The 13,174-nt window shown below is 44.5% G+C and overlaps 1 pseudogene; it reads right to left on the bottom strand.

The window, feature by feature from the left end:
* Positions 1-11,375: 11,375 nt before the first annotated feature.
* On the bottom strand, positions 11,376-12,151 carry LOC148163496 (cytochrome c pseudogene; annotated as a pseudogene).
* Between the last annotated feature and the right edge of the window lie 1,023 nt (positions 12,152-13,174).

Genomic DNA, 13,174 nt, shown 5'->3' with positions numbered 1-13,174 from the left:
CTACTAAAGAAAGACATACTAGAGATATACTAAGATATACTGTCTATTCTGAACAGCAAATTATTCAGTTAGCAAAGAAATGATTAATGAAAAAATTATGTAAGGGTAACCAATGATGCTTTGCCTAATTACTAACAACAACACAAAAAAGAATTCTGGCACAAATCATTCATTCACAACATTATTCTCAGGAAGGCAGCCTTTACAATGTTGCAATACTTTATTTTTTTCAAGATTTATTTATTTATTTTAGAGAGAGAGAGAGAGAGAAAGAGAAAGAGAGCATGAATGCGAGGGGCAGAGGGAGAGGGAGAGAGAATCTCAAGTGGACTCCATGCTGAGCACAGAGCCCGATGCGGGGCTGGGTCCCACAACCCTGAGATCACGACCTGAGACGTAACCAGGAGTCAGGACGCTTAACTGACTGCACCATCCAGGTGCCCCACGATGATGCAATACTTTTTAAACACATGGAAAGTAAATATGAAAATATTTTACAGTACAAACATGTTTGCTATTTATCACATTGCAAAGTACTTAAAAGGATTGTTAAACTAAAAATCTTCAGATAATCGCTGAATGGGATTGAAACATGGTGACCAAACTTAGAAAGTGCAACTACTGATTCACTTCAGTTTGGATCTATATACTTTGGTGAAAGAGATTTTTCAACTCTGACAATTTAACATCAGAAATAAGCTGAAACTTGGAAATTTATTGTATCATAAAGTGTCAAACCAAACAAAAGGAATAAATATTTAATGAGAGTTCTTTCATTAAAATATAATTATTTAAATATTTCTTATGACAGAATTTTGTTTATAAATACAAATTAATTTTAAATATTATTCCTTTCTCCTATCTCATCCTTCCAAGGTGTTCATTTTTGCCTTTGCTTTCTCATGTACACACCTTCAGTAGTTGTGTGCCTATAATGAATGAATACATAAATATGCATAGGAGTTTTTATTTTCTCAGATTGTTTTACTAAATGGGTACGTGATCAGAGAACACAGAATTGGACGATGTCATTCTAGACCAGAAATGCGAGCTACTGCAACAGCCCCTGACAGAGCAGAGATGCACTGAGAGATCAAAAGAGCAGGGAAGATGGGAAATCATTTCGATCTTACCATGAATGAACCCAGTTTTAGAATGTGCAAACACCTATAAAATGATTATGAAGTGAGCTCTCTGCTAGATGTGCTTCCAAGAAACCATTCTTTTTTTTTTTTTTAATTTTATTTATTTATTTGAGACAGAATGAGATAGAGAGAGAGCATGAGAGGGGAGAGAGTCAGAGGGAGAAGCAGACTCCCTGCTGAGCAGGGAGCCCGATGCGGGACTCGATCCCGGGACTCCAGGATCATGACCTGAGCCGAAGGCAGTCGCTTAACCAACTGAGCCGCCCAGGCACCCCAAGAAACCATTCTTTTGTGTGTTTGGAGGAGAAAATAATATTTACCCCACCTGAGATTCTGACCACCAGCATTTGTGAGTAAGACTTTTCTTATTATTTTCATTTTTTAATTCTCAATTCATTTTAAAATTAAGTTGATGTTCTGTGTGCCTGGCAGATCATCTGTGCTCAATAAATGGTAGCTATTCCTCGACAAGTTATGATTATAGCAGACCACTGATTCACACTCCTCTGTTCTCTCACACATCTGTGGTCTCTTGCAGACTCCGGAAAATTCTTTACGACACGATGGTAGGATGATGGAAGCATCACTTTACTATGTGGATTATGGTTTTCAGTCCTCATAGAGCCTGATATTCCAAGAGCATGGAAACTGTAGCAATGCTGTTCCTTCAATTGCTTAATTACTAAAATGCCCGACATAGTAGACACTCAATTAGTAGGATCTAATTCTCTGAGAAAAGATATTTTAGGTTATATCTTATGAAATTACTCATATCTGATGATCATATCTGATGATTTTTAGCCCGTAAAATAGCAATTTCAGATGGTTTAATCTAATAATTTCCAGTGCTCACTAAACAACCTCTTCTGAAATAACTCACTTAGAGGAGATTTTTAAAGGTTCCGGTAAGTAATTCGTTGAAAACTTCTTGGGGAAAAAAATGGTACTACTATAAATTTTTCTTGCCAGCACAATCCCTCTCTCTTTTTTTTTTATAGATGAATAAAACAAAAAACAAACCATTCACAGACGTTGTGATTGCTCACATTGATTTGGAGAGATAAGGCCACGGAGGGATGCAAAGATTTTGCCATTGTTTCTGTCTCAAGAGACAGGCATTTCTGATTTAAGAACCAGCCTATTCATCAGTAAGGATTTTTAAGCGTTCACCGGATGGCTAAGGAACTAGGGGCTGCTAAACCAGGAAAATACGCGGAGACCCGAGCAGAGGATGGGTAGCCTGCGCAGGATTTGGGCCACTGCTTCCTGTCCGGGAGGTGGGTGCACCGCCTCCCTCCCCCGCAAAGCAGTTTCAGCTGTGTCGATCTTTGAACTGGATTGTGTTATACACCCACGAATTAATTAAGCAATGAAGTCAATGTATTTAATTTTTATTTTCCCCTGGAATATGTAATCACCATTCTGAGAGGGGAAAAAGCGAAAGAAACCGAGAGAAACCATTCCTCAGTTCTGTGCGCACTGCCTTTCATGGACATTCTCAGATTTCCCCATCAAGGTGGCTTTGAATCAGTACCAGGCCTTCTTTCATGTGGATAACAATTTAAAGATGTGATATTCAGGGCAAGTAGTTCGTACCAGCCCGCTGTCTGTCATTCCCCCTGAGTCCGGGACGCCGAGCGGAGACAGGGCGTCCCCAGGCGCGGCCACTGGGTGGCACTGTGGCTCCACGGAGGGCTGCTAGTGGCTCCCCCACGGACCGGCCGCGCTGAGCACAAAAGGTGGCGTTTCCAAGGTGTGCACAGTGAGTTTCTTGATGGATTTACCTCCTCGGTGGAATTCTCCCTTTGAGGCGTCCCCCATCGCTGGAGGTTGCTTTCTGACGGCGGCGGACTCCGGGTTGAGCGCGCGGGTGCAGCGTGGGTCCGGCGCGCATTCCCCGGCTCAACAGCCCCCAAGAACACAACGTCATATGTCACAGGGGCGGCAGTCCTTACGACATCACTTAGAAGATTAAAAATAAATTGAAGCACATGTCACTTCAAAGGGAGCACAAAAAGGACATCGGCATGATTTGATGCATTAATGAGAAAGAGCTGCTGGCTCTTGATTTGAACTGTATGGAAAGAGATAAGATTTTAAAGCGTGTAAGCTGCTAGTATTTCCAAAGGAATGGTTCGATTTTATTATTTAAAAAAAAAAGGAAGGAATTCCCTCCCCCACCTCTGCACTTTCAATCTTGGCTGTGCGCCCCACTCCACGCCGGAGGCCGCGGGTGGAATGAAAGGGGAAGGAGGGCGGGCTGGGGTGTGGGGCCAGGCACCCGGTTCCCCAGGCCGGGCTCAGGGGGGTCTGCAGAACCAGCAGCCCTCTCCAGGCCAGGCCGGCTTCATCAGCCACGGCCATCTGTGCTGCTGGGGCCACCTCCCCCTGGGTGGCCTCCATCTGTAGACTCACCTAAGAGCCATCCACCTCCGGCTGGTCTTTTGTTTCAAAGACCTTCCCCAGCAGACCCAGCCCCTCTCCCAGCCTGAAATCCCACTGCTTCTAGCAGCCACTTCCTGGCTAATGGGGACTGAGCCTAATCATTCTCGTTTTTCATGCCTCGTCAGGAGGCCTGAGCGCAGAGAGAGAGGGCAGCTCTAGAGGAGTGGAGCGTGGGCAGATGTCCTCATGAAAAATTTACAAGGAATAATCAGAGGCTCCTGCTCTTCCCCCTGCGGGCAAAGTCCCCCCGGGCTTGTTGCTCAGGCCCCTGCAAGAATATTGGAAAATGCCCCCATCGTTTTGAAGAAAATCTGGCTCTGGGAGGCTAATGCATGGCGTTTGATGCACTTGGCTGTCCTCCTGAGACTGGGTTGCAAATGTAGTTCAGGCGAAATTGATGAAGTATCAGTTAATCTGAGGCTGACAGTTTAGAGAGGTCACAGCTGTGAGGGCTGCCAGGGTCTCAGAGAGAACAGACGAGGAAGAGTTAAAGAGACAGAGAGAGCCCGGTGGAAGGGAGGCATCCATCTTCTCCATGGGCAGGTCTCAAACCTTTGTACGTTGCCATATCTCTGAGCCCCCCACCCCCATAAGCACTTTGAATCAGGACAGTCACCCCCCCCACCCCCCCGCCCCGTGCAGAAATCCAAACCCACATCCCTGACGTTCCTCTCTCCTTCGGAAGGAAGGAGGAGAGAGCTTCTGTTCCTAATTGAAACAGGCAGTTAGCTCGCCTAATGCAAATTTCCTTTTTTTTAATTGGAATTCTGAGTCATGTCTGCCCGTTCCTGCATTTCCTGCTACAGGAAGGCTTGTCTAGGTAAATGGCATATCTGCAGATGGGGAGCTGGGCACTGCTCAGGAGAAATTTTCTGGGAGTGGTAGCAGCTCTCTGGAAAGAGAAGAGAACAGATGCAAATTCATGTTTATCCCGAATTGTTTTCTATGTGAAAGTCTAGGACTCAAGGACCCAGAGATCCAACACTCAGATGGTGGCCGTGTGGCCATGTTACCTGCGTGCCTTCCACACGACGAGGTGGCTTTTAAGTTTAGATTCACCGGTAATTGGGCTTTATGGGATATGAAGCAGCAAGGGTTTTGGAGTTGAACAGCCATGGGTTTGGATCCTGACTTTGCTGAGCGTTGAGAAAGAGTTCATGATTATCACCATGTGCTTGCCGGAGAACAGGGCAAGAGATGGTCATCGACGGGATGATCCCATGGCTGGTAGGCCGGAGCTGGGATTCTCCCCGCCGTGTTTCACACTTCTCCATGTCCCCATTCTTTTACTAACAAGAGTAAAAGTGATAGTAGCCGCTGGCTAACATTTACTCAGCATTTATAATGTGCGGGCTGCGCTACGGCATTATATATGCATGAACTCACTTATCCCTCGCTGCAAACTTGGGGGAAGATATTTTCATCATTAGTATGAGTATTACCATATTATCTCTTTTTAAAATAAAGGAAAATCGAGGTTTCGCAAATTGTTAGCACAATCCATTCCCTTCTGTCTCCGTGGGGCTGGGAGCTTTTCCTTTCCCGGGGGGTAAGCGTGGGAGTTTTGGGGGGCGTTGTTCAAAGCAAAGGCTGAAAAAAATATTAATATGAGTGACTATAGCCAGATGGAAATAACCCCTATTTTCAGTAATAAAAAGTATGTTTATTCACAGGAACACAAGGACTTTTTCTCAAAATCCATGGGGATAGTGTACAAAAAGAGAACAGCGTCTCTAGAAAGGAAGTCTTTCCTCAGGAAACAGGAAGTCGTTGTACCTTTCAAGGCACCGTGACTGTCGAGTTTGTGCACTGCAACCTGCAGCAAGGGGGTTAGGACTTTCTTTCCCCAGGTCCCCAGGAGGGCGTCTCGGGCTGTGGCCATCACACTGTGTGTGCTGGGCTGTGTGAGAAGCGGATGGGGCCATGCTGGGTCCCTCACACTTACACAGGATGTACACTGTGCTATTCTGAGGTGCCTGGATCAGGACCTCCTGTCTCCCAACTGTGCGAGTGCAGGAGTCACCTTCCTGGACGCTCTCGGGGAAGCAAATGGGGGCTCCCCTCTCCAGGGCCCGCACCCTGCCTGAGGGCCTGTGTCTGAAACCGTGGGGCAGAGATTTTTGCCTGGTGTCTCGGTGGTTTCAGGCAGAGAGGCAAATCCAGTCACTCTTACTCCGCCAGAAACAGAGCTTGTGCCTTTAGTTCTAACCAAAGAGAACCTGGTGGTTTCGTTTCATCACTATAGACCGACAGACACACACCACACCTGCATAGACACACACCACACACACCCACAGCGCACATACACACACACCACATGTACACACACACCACACACACACCACACATGTGCATACGCACACAGTAGGCATACATCCATATCACACACACCACATATGCACATATACACACACCATATATACATATACACACACACGCCTCAGAGAGTTTTCTGCCCAAAATGTCAATAGTGCTGAGATTCAGGAACCCTCATAATAACTTCATAATAATGCAACTTCATAATAAGAAGAAAGGGGTGCATCTACTAACCTCAGTGGGAAACAACGAAAGAAGACATGTTGGATGGCCCTTCTCTGCCCGGCAGCCTGGAATGTGGTGGCGCAGAATTCAGTCTGCTTCTCCCAGTGGTTTTTCTGTCCTGATATTTGGAAAGCCATCCGACTTTTTGGTTTCAGTTTTCTTGTCTGGTAAAGAAATATTTGGACTCTGCAGATAAATCCGCATCAAAAGGCAGAGATGTCGTGTGACACAAAACGGAAGAGCAGGGGAGAAACGGACGTTGAGAGGACCCCCGTGTGGTGGACGCTGCAGGGGTGGGTCTGTGGGGTTTGGTTGTTTTCCCACCTCGCGGAGGGAGGCCAGTCAGCTCACCTCTGCAGAGTCTCAGGATCAGATCCCGACCCAGGGCGCCTTCTCAGCAGCAGGGAGGCAGGCGATCCAAGGGTCTATGTGAGGAATTTCACGGGGAGTCTGGGTGTCTTCATAGCTCTCGCCCTCTCCTGCCCACGCTGCTTTGGAGCATCCCTGCGTTCTCTAACCTTTAATCCTTAGTTGCAGAAAAGGGAGAAAGAATCTGTAAGGGACATCTAAAAGCATGCTTCTAAATGTTTATGCAAAAACACATAGCTGTTGGTATGTTGTGTCCTTGTTTCTGGTCCTGTAACAAACACATCAGCACGGCCCCGAGACAGTGACTGGTCCCCAGGGGTCCTCATGTGGGTTTGAGAAGCAAGCGCCCCCTCCTGGCCGAGGAGAAGCTCTGCACACAGGGGATTCCCTCTGACAGTGGGAAACCTGAGGGTTTTCTAATGACCTCATCATATGCACGTCTTTCTAAGGAAGAAGAGAGAGGTGTTCCCCTGCACCTTTGTCACATGGGAGGGCTCTGAGGAAGCCCTCTCGCCCGTGGCTGCTCGCCAAAGCGGCAGCGCTGTGGAAGAAGCACACAGGACATGTTCCCCGAGGTTCTTGTTGCCTTTTTGCAGCCTGAGTTGATTTGGGGAAGGCACGTTCCACGCTGCCTGCTCTGCTATTTGGAAACAAGATCTGTCAATGGCAGAGTATTCTTCTGATTATTAAAAATGAGTGCCCAACTTTAGAAACCTTAGCTAGCTTTTTGTTTTAATTCAAAAAGGGAGAAAAATTAGAAGACCATCAAAGCAACTCTTAATGATTTAAAACTCGTATTAGAATTAGATGCACACAATACAGTGATCCTCACGGGGGGACTCTGGCCCCACCAGCACTGCCTGACAATTTGTGGGATGTGCAAACTCTGGGCCCACCCCAGACCTCCTTTTAAATACTATAATTCCTCCCACAGTTTTGTTTCACTTTGCTAAACTTTTATAAGAAGACAGTCAAAAGTTCAACGAGATACAGTGAGAGTAGAAAGGCAGGGACCCTGGCTGCATTTCAGGGGCCTCAGGATCCCATATATTTGCATTCATCCCCATCAGTACCTAGGTGCCATGTTGGTTTTCCCTAAATGAAAGCAATAATCAGTTAGCATTATATAAGATATGGACAATGAAAAAATATTTAAATTCTCATCTCACTGCTATGTAAATATTTATCTCAAAGGAGGTTTTAAAAATGGTTTCGTTAGGATTGGTCCTCTGGTAACCTGCCCAGTTTTAACAGATGTTTTGAAAACCAACCCCATTGAAAAGTAGGCTTTGTAACTTTATCACAGGAACTCTGAGGCCACACAGGTCAGCAGGATGCTGCCTTTAGATGGTCGTGATACTAACACAGGGAAGGAAAGGCACCCTCAATGGGCCGAGGTCATTTGCCTGAAGACCTTTGGCGGAGAGTTTAGGGCTGTGTTGATGCCCCATGGCCCTGGGCCATATTTGGTCCAGGCCTCCTCTGGCCAACCTCCTGAGGGCTTCCTGCATCCTTCATGGAGCCGAATTCGTCATCATCCTTGGTCTAACATACGAACCTTCAAATGCAGATCTTCAAGTCTCTGGTTTGAGAAGGAAACCACCTGGGACACTTGAGCATTTGGTGTGGCGCGCGGAACATTGTCTCCATCTGTGCCTATTGGCTTGACCAGTTCTGCTCCTGATCCGCGGCTGGACCCTTCTCCAGAAATCTCCTGACTATAGACTACAAAGATGTCTTTAAGGCGGCGATTTCCTTTAAAAGAAGATAAATTGGGGCTCCTGGGTGGCTCAGTCAGTTAAGCATCTGCCTTCAGCTCAGGTCATGGTCCCGAGTCCTGGGATCGAGCCCCACGTCGGGCTCCCTGCTCAGTGGGGAGCCTGCTTCTCCCTCTGCTCATGCTCTCTCTCAATCTCTCTCTCACTCTCAAATAAATAAAAAAAACTTAAAAAAATAAAAGGAGATAAATAGCCTCAACATACAGTTTGCATGTGAATAAACTTGTAAAGTACATTAGCCTATATTTTGGAGTTGGGTTTGGGCGTACCTGTTTCAGGAAGTAATTTTGAACGTGTGTTCAGGGGTGATAAGAACCGTGCCTTTGGGCTGATTTCTCTCCGTACATAAATGGCAGGACAGTCAGGTATTGACGTGTAGATCAGCAACGGAGCAAGTGGGTCCAAAACGGATTCATTTACATGTCAATGCCAGGCAGGGGCTGTTGGGTGACTTTGCTCTTGTAGGAGCTTCCAGAACAAAGGAAAACAAATAGATACATTTGCAAATCTAGACTTTCGTTTGCTCTCTTGCTACGTGTGTGTGTATTTTTTTTAAACAGATAATGATATGAGAATATGGGAATTCTGGAACTCTTTTCATTTTACAGTGCGTTTTATGCATTAGTAACCCTAATAATGGTCCACCATTTGGATAACGATGTGAACTAATTAACAAAATTGCCCATGAGGTTGCCGGTGTAAAGTCTTAAATTTTATCTATCAATTTTGGAGCAAAATATCTAAACTATTACAACAGTAAGGGTCTGGGGTAAAAAAACCAAAAAGAACTATTATAACAGTGTTGATTCTTTTTCAAATCACTGTCCCTCTGTCGCCACCTAACCTAACTAAATTAACTCGAGCAGCAAACTCTCCTGGACATTGTCTTCTCATATTAATTCTTGTGGAGATGAGCATCTACTCTTCACTAGAATAGTTGTCACTGTTACAATTTATTTGGTACCAAGTGAGAAAACGGAATTGTCCTTTAATTGGACACGCACTTGTTGATAGGATCATGTATTCACTAGCTGTCTGCAGTGGAAATCTGCTCTCTTCGTCTGCCCAGCATCCCCTCCTGTCTTTTCCTGGAAACAGCACTTTCTTTCCTGGAGGAACAGCATCTCCTCTGCTCCCTGGAAATCCAGGACTGGCCTGGATTTCCTTGTGCTCTGTTCTCCTGGCCCGAACACAGGGGACAGCAGAGCCCAGGGACACAATCCTGTGACTTCCTTCCGTAGACTTGGGAGAAAGATGGTTTTTCTATTCCAGATTCATGAGGCTGAGATGATCAAAACCTGCATCTTTCTGAGGTCAGACATCCCTGTCCCCTCACACCCAGAGGAAGATTGTGGACATTAAGAGGGAATAATGTCATCCCATGAAGGAACCAAAGCTGAGAGACACACACAGAATTTGGACAGTATCAGAATTTGAGTCTCTGGACTCTATGACGTCAGCACCAATCTCAAACTTCTCACTTAATGGGAGTGAGCAAATTCCCCTTTGTACCGAAGTGAGTTTGAATTGTATCAGGCATTTGCTACTGAAGGAGTGGGGAATAATACTCTGTCCTATAGTAGAAATTATCTTTGTGTTTCTAGTATTTATGAAAGTAATTGTATCAAGTCATTAGTTCTAAGCACCATTATGGAAATTTCTGGACACCTCTAAAAGGAATCAACTGCAATGTTCCCTCATACTCTTTCTCCCTTTCTCCTGCTCCTTTTGCTCATGATGAGGACCCAAATATTATCCTTTGTTAAAAAAGAAACAACAAGCCCCATTTGCCCCCACGAAAGGAAATCAAGACCTAATTACTGTTTCAGCTTCTCCCAGAAATGTGACCTTTTATTTTTTATATGTGATTTTGTTTTTAATTATCTTTTAAAAAAGATTTTATTTATTAATTTGAGAGAGAGAGAGAGAGAGAGAGAGTAGAAGCAGGGGGAGTGGCAGAGGGAGATGGAAAAGCAGACTCCATGCTGAGTAGGGAACCTGATGCGGGGCTCGATCCCAGGAGCCCAAGATCATGACCTGAGCCAGAGGTAACCACTCAACTGACTGAGCCACTCAGGCACCCCTTGTTTTTAATTATCTTAAGCCTTATCACATACTTTATAAATTCATGCTGATGATACATTTCCTCTACTTTAATGCTGCCAACGAGCTGGCAAAAGCGCATTACCAATTATACATATATGGTAATTCCACAGTTGTGTTTTTGTACAGCTGTTTAGAAGACAATACTGAATTGTAACTGAGTCTGACTTAGTAAAGAATTCACAAGCCAAGTTGGCTACTATATGTTTTCACACTGAATTTGAAGAGCATCTGACCTTAAAGATCATCTATAAAATGTGAGAAGTGTTAGATATCCTTTATTTAATATTATATACACACCACACTAAAATGCCTTTTCTTAAGCAAAAGACAATTTTAACTAAATGGGCATAGTTAAGGGGCGCCTGGGTGGCTCAGTCAGTTAAACATCTGCTTCGGCTCACGTCATGATCCCAGGGTCCTGGGATCAAGCCCTGCATCGGGCTCCCTGCTCAGTGGGGAGTCAGCTTCTCCCTCTCCCTCTGTGTTCCCTCTCTCTCTCTTTCAAATAAATAAATAAAATCTTTAAAAAAATTGACATAGTTAAGACCAAAAAGATAAGCAGACTTTGCCAGCTTTTCTTCAACCCTTGCCTTTGACAGGCTAAGCGCACAACTTGAAACACAGCTGAGTCTTGCTGTTCTATAAGACAGTGAAGGGAGTTCCACGGTAGTTAAGTATATTAATATGAGCAGTTATGTAAATCCAAATATAAAACCAATGTCCTACAGGTTGAGAGATGACATCGATAATCTCTGGGAAAAGCTGAACATGGCGAACCGATTCTAATTGTATATTTAAAGGGAAAACCGAGACAGCACTTGCTGAAGCAGAATTCCTACCAGTTCAAAACGCTGGTCACACACATTTAGCCACAAGGCAATCTTACTTAAATCAGGACTGTCCAAAAGCAGTATTCTATCAGCCATTCATGATCTGAATTCTGGTGTAGGAGATCACTTAAATGTAGCGGACGTTAAAAAAAAACAAAAACTCACGAGACATTTTTGTTTTGTAATAAATAAGTGGCTAGCTGTGACCTCTTTGTTGCTTTTTTGAGATAGGCTATCATGTCTACCTTTTCCTTGGTCTTCTTTTTTTTTAATTTTATTATGTTACGTTAATCACCATACATGACATCATTAGTTCTTGATGTCGTGTTCCATGATTCATTGTTTGTGCATAACACCCAGTGCTCCACGCAGAACGTGCCCTCTTTAATACCCATCACCAGGCTAACCCATCCCCCCACCCCCCTCCCCTCTAGAACCCTCAGTTTGTTTTTCAGAGTCCATCGTCTCTCATGGTTCGTCTCCCCCTCCGATTTCCCCCCCTCCGATTTCCCCCCCTTCATTTTTCCCCTTCTGCTAACTTCTTCTTTTTTTTTTCAACATATAATGTTTTATTTGTTTCAGAGGTACAGGTCTGTGATTCATCAGTCTTACACAATTCACAGCGCTCACCATACCACATACCCTCCCCAATGTTTCCTCGGTCTTCTTAATGCCAGCGAAGATCATTTTTGTTCCAGGGATGCTCTTCTTGGGAGTCCCCAAGTACTCCATCAGTGTCTCCTCTCCCCGGGTGATGCTTTTGTTCTTTGTTCTTGTTGGCATCCATGCAAGAAAATCCAGGGGCCTGACCTGACTTTTGCCCAAATGGACCATGGAGATTCAGCCAGTTTGTGCTTGCCCTGACTCTCTCTGTTCAACAGCATGCATATAGCACACTGCTGGACAAAATCTTCTTGCCCTTTTCAACACCACCCATTTTTAAATTGCTCCTTTGTCTCGTGCAAAATGAAGGTGCATGCTCGCAAGCCAGATGTCGAAAGTCCTTCTGAAAAGTCCTCATCAGCTCTGGTGAGGCCATTTGCAGGATAAAAACCCTGCTGTTTTTTCTTCCCTGAAAAGAAGATGTTCCAGCCTGAAACAAGCCTTTTTTTTTTTTTTTATTCTGCTGCTAGCTTCTTGCCCACTGTCCTTCCTGCAAACACCTTCCACCGTGTACGGCTGCTGGAGCGGCTCTCCACTTGCTGGACGGGATGCTGCCCGATTCAGGAATTGCTCAATAAAGCCAATTAGGTCTTCAAATTTACTTGGCTGAATTTTGTGTTTTTTTTTTTAAACACCTCAAATGTCGCCTGGACTCACTAATTCAAATCCATCTACCTAGAAATACATGTGTTCTTTCGAACTTCAGGTATCTAAAGACAGTAAAGAGACAGACTTAATCAGCTTTATGAAACAAAACACAGCTTGTTACAAGGTCAGACTAAAACTATATAAATGCACACGGTAAGAAGTTACTCTGAAAGGGACACCTGGATGGCTCAGTCGGTTAAGCATCCGACTCTTGATTTCAGTCCAGGTCTTGATCTTAGGGTTGTGAGTTCAGGCTCTGCACTGGGCTCCACGTTGGGCATGGAGCCTACTTAATAAAAAAAAAAGTTACTGTGAGATTTTCGTGTTATTAATTGGCATTATGTCAAGTTGTCTCCAGAACACCAAGTGCGCTGTGCCCACCCAGAAGTTCCTGGAAGGAACTTTATACACAAAGGAGTTGAGGAAGGCAATGTAATGCTTTATTCTTAGCTAGCTCACTGGAACCAAACTTTAGTACAGGAGCAGAGAAAACTGGGCTGGACATTATGGAAAATTTTATTTTCCTTTCATTTGTTTAAAAAACACACATTTTTGTAGCCAAAAAATGGAAAGTCACTGCTCGGAGTTTGTTGCTGTGCTAAGTTTAGAATTGAGTACTTTTACAATAAATACTGTAAAATATAGGCTT

This window comes from Eumetopias jubatus, unplaced genomic scaffold (assembly GCF_037043125.1).
Source record: "Eumetopias jubatus isolate StellerSeaLion01/CBP00866 unplaced genomic scaffold, mEumJub1_p1.0 scaffold_9, whole genome shotgun sequence".
NCBI lineage: Eukaryota > Metazoa > Chordata > Mammalia > Carnivora > Otariidae > Eumetopias > Eumetopias jubatus.
Note: the sequence above shows the minus strand (reverse complement) of the source record. Positions and strands in the feature narration are given on the sequence as shown.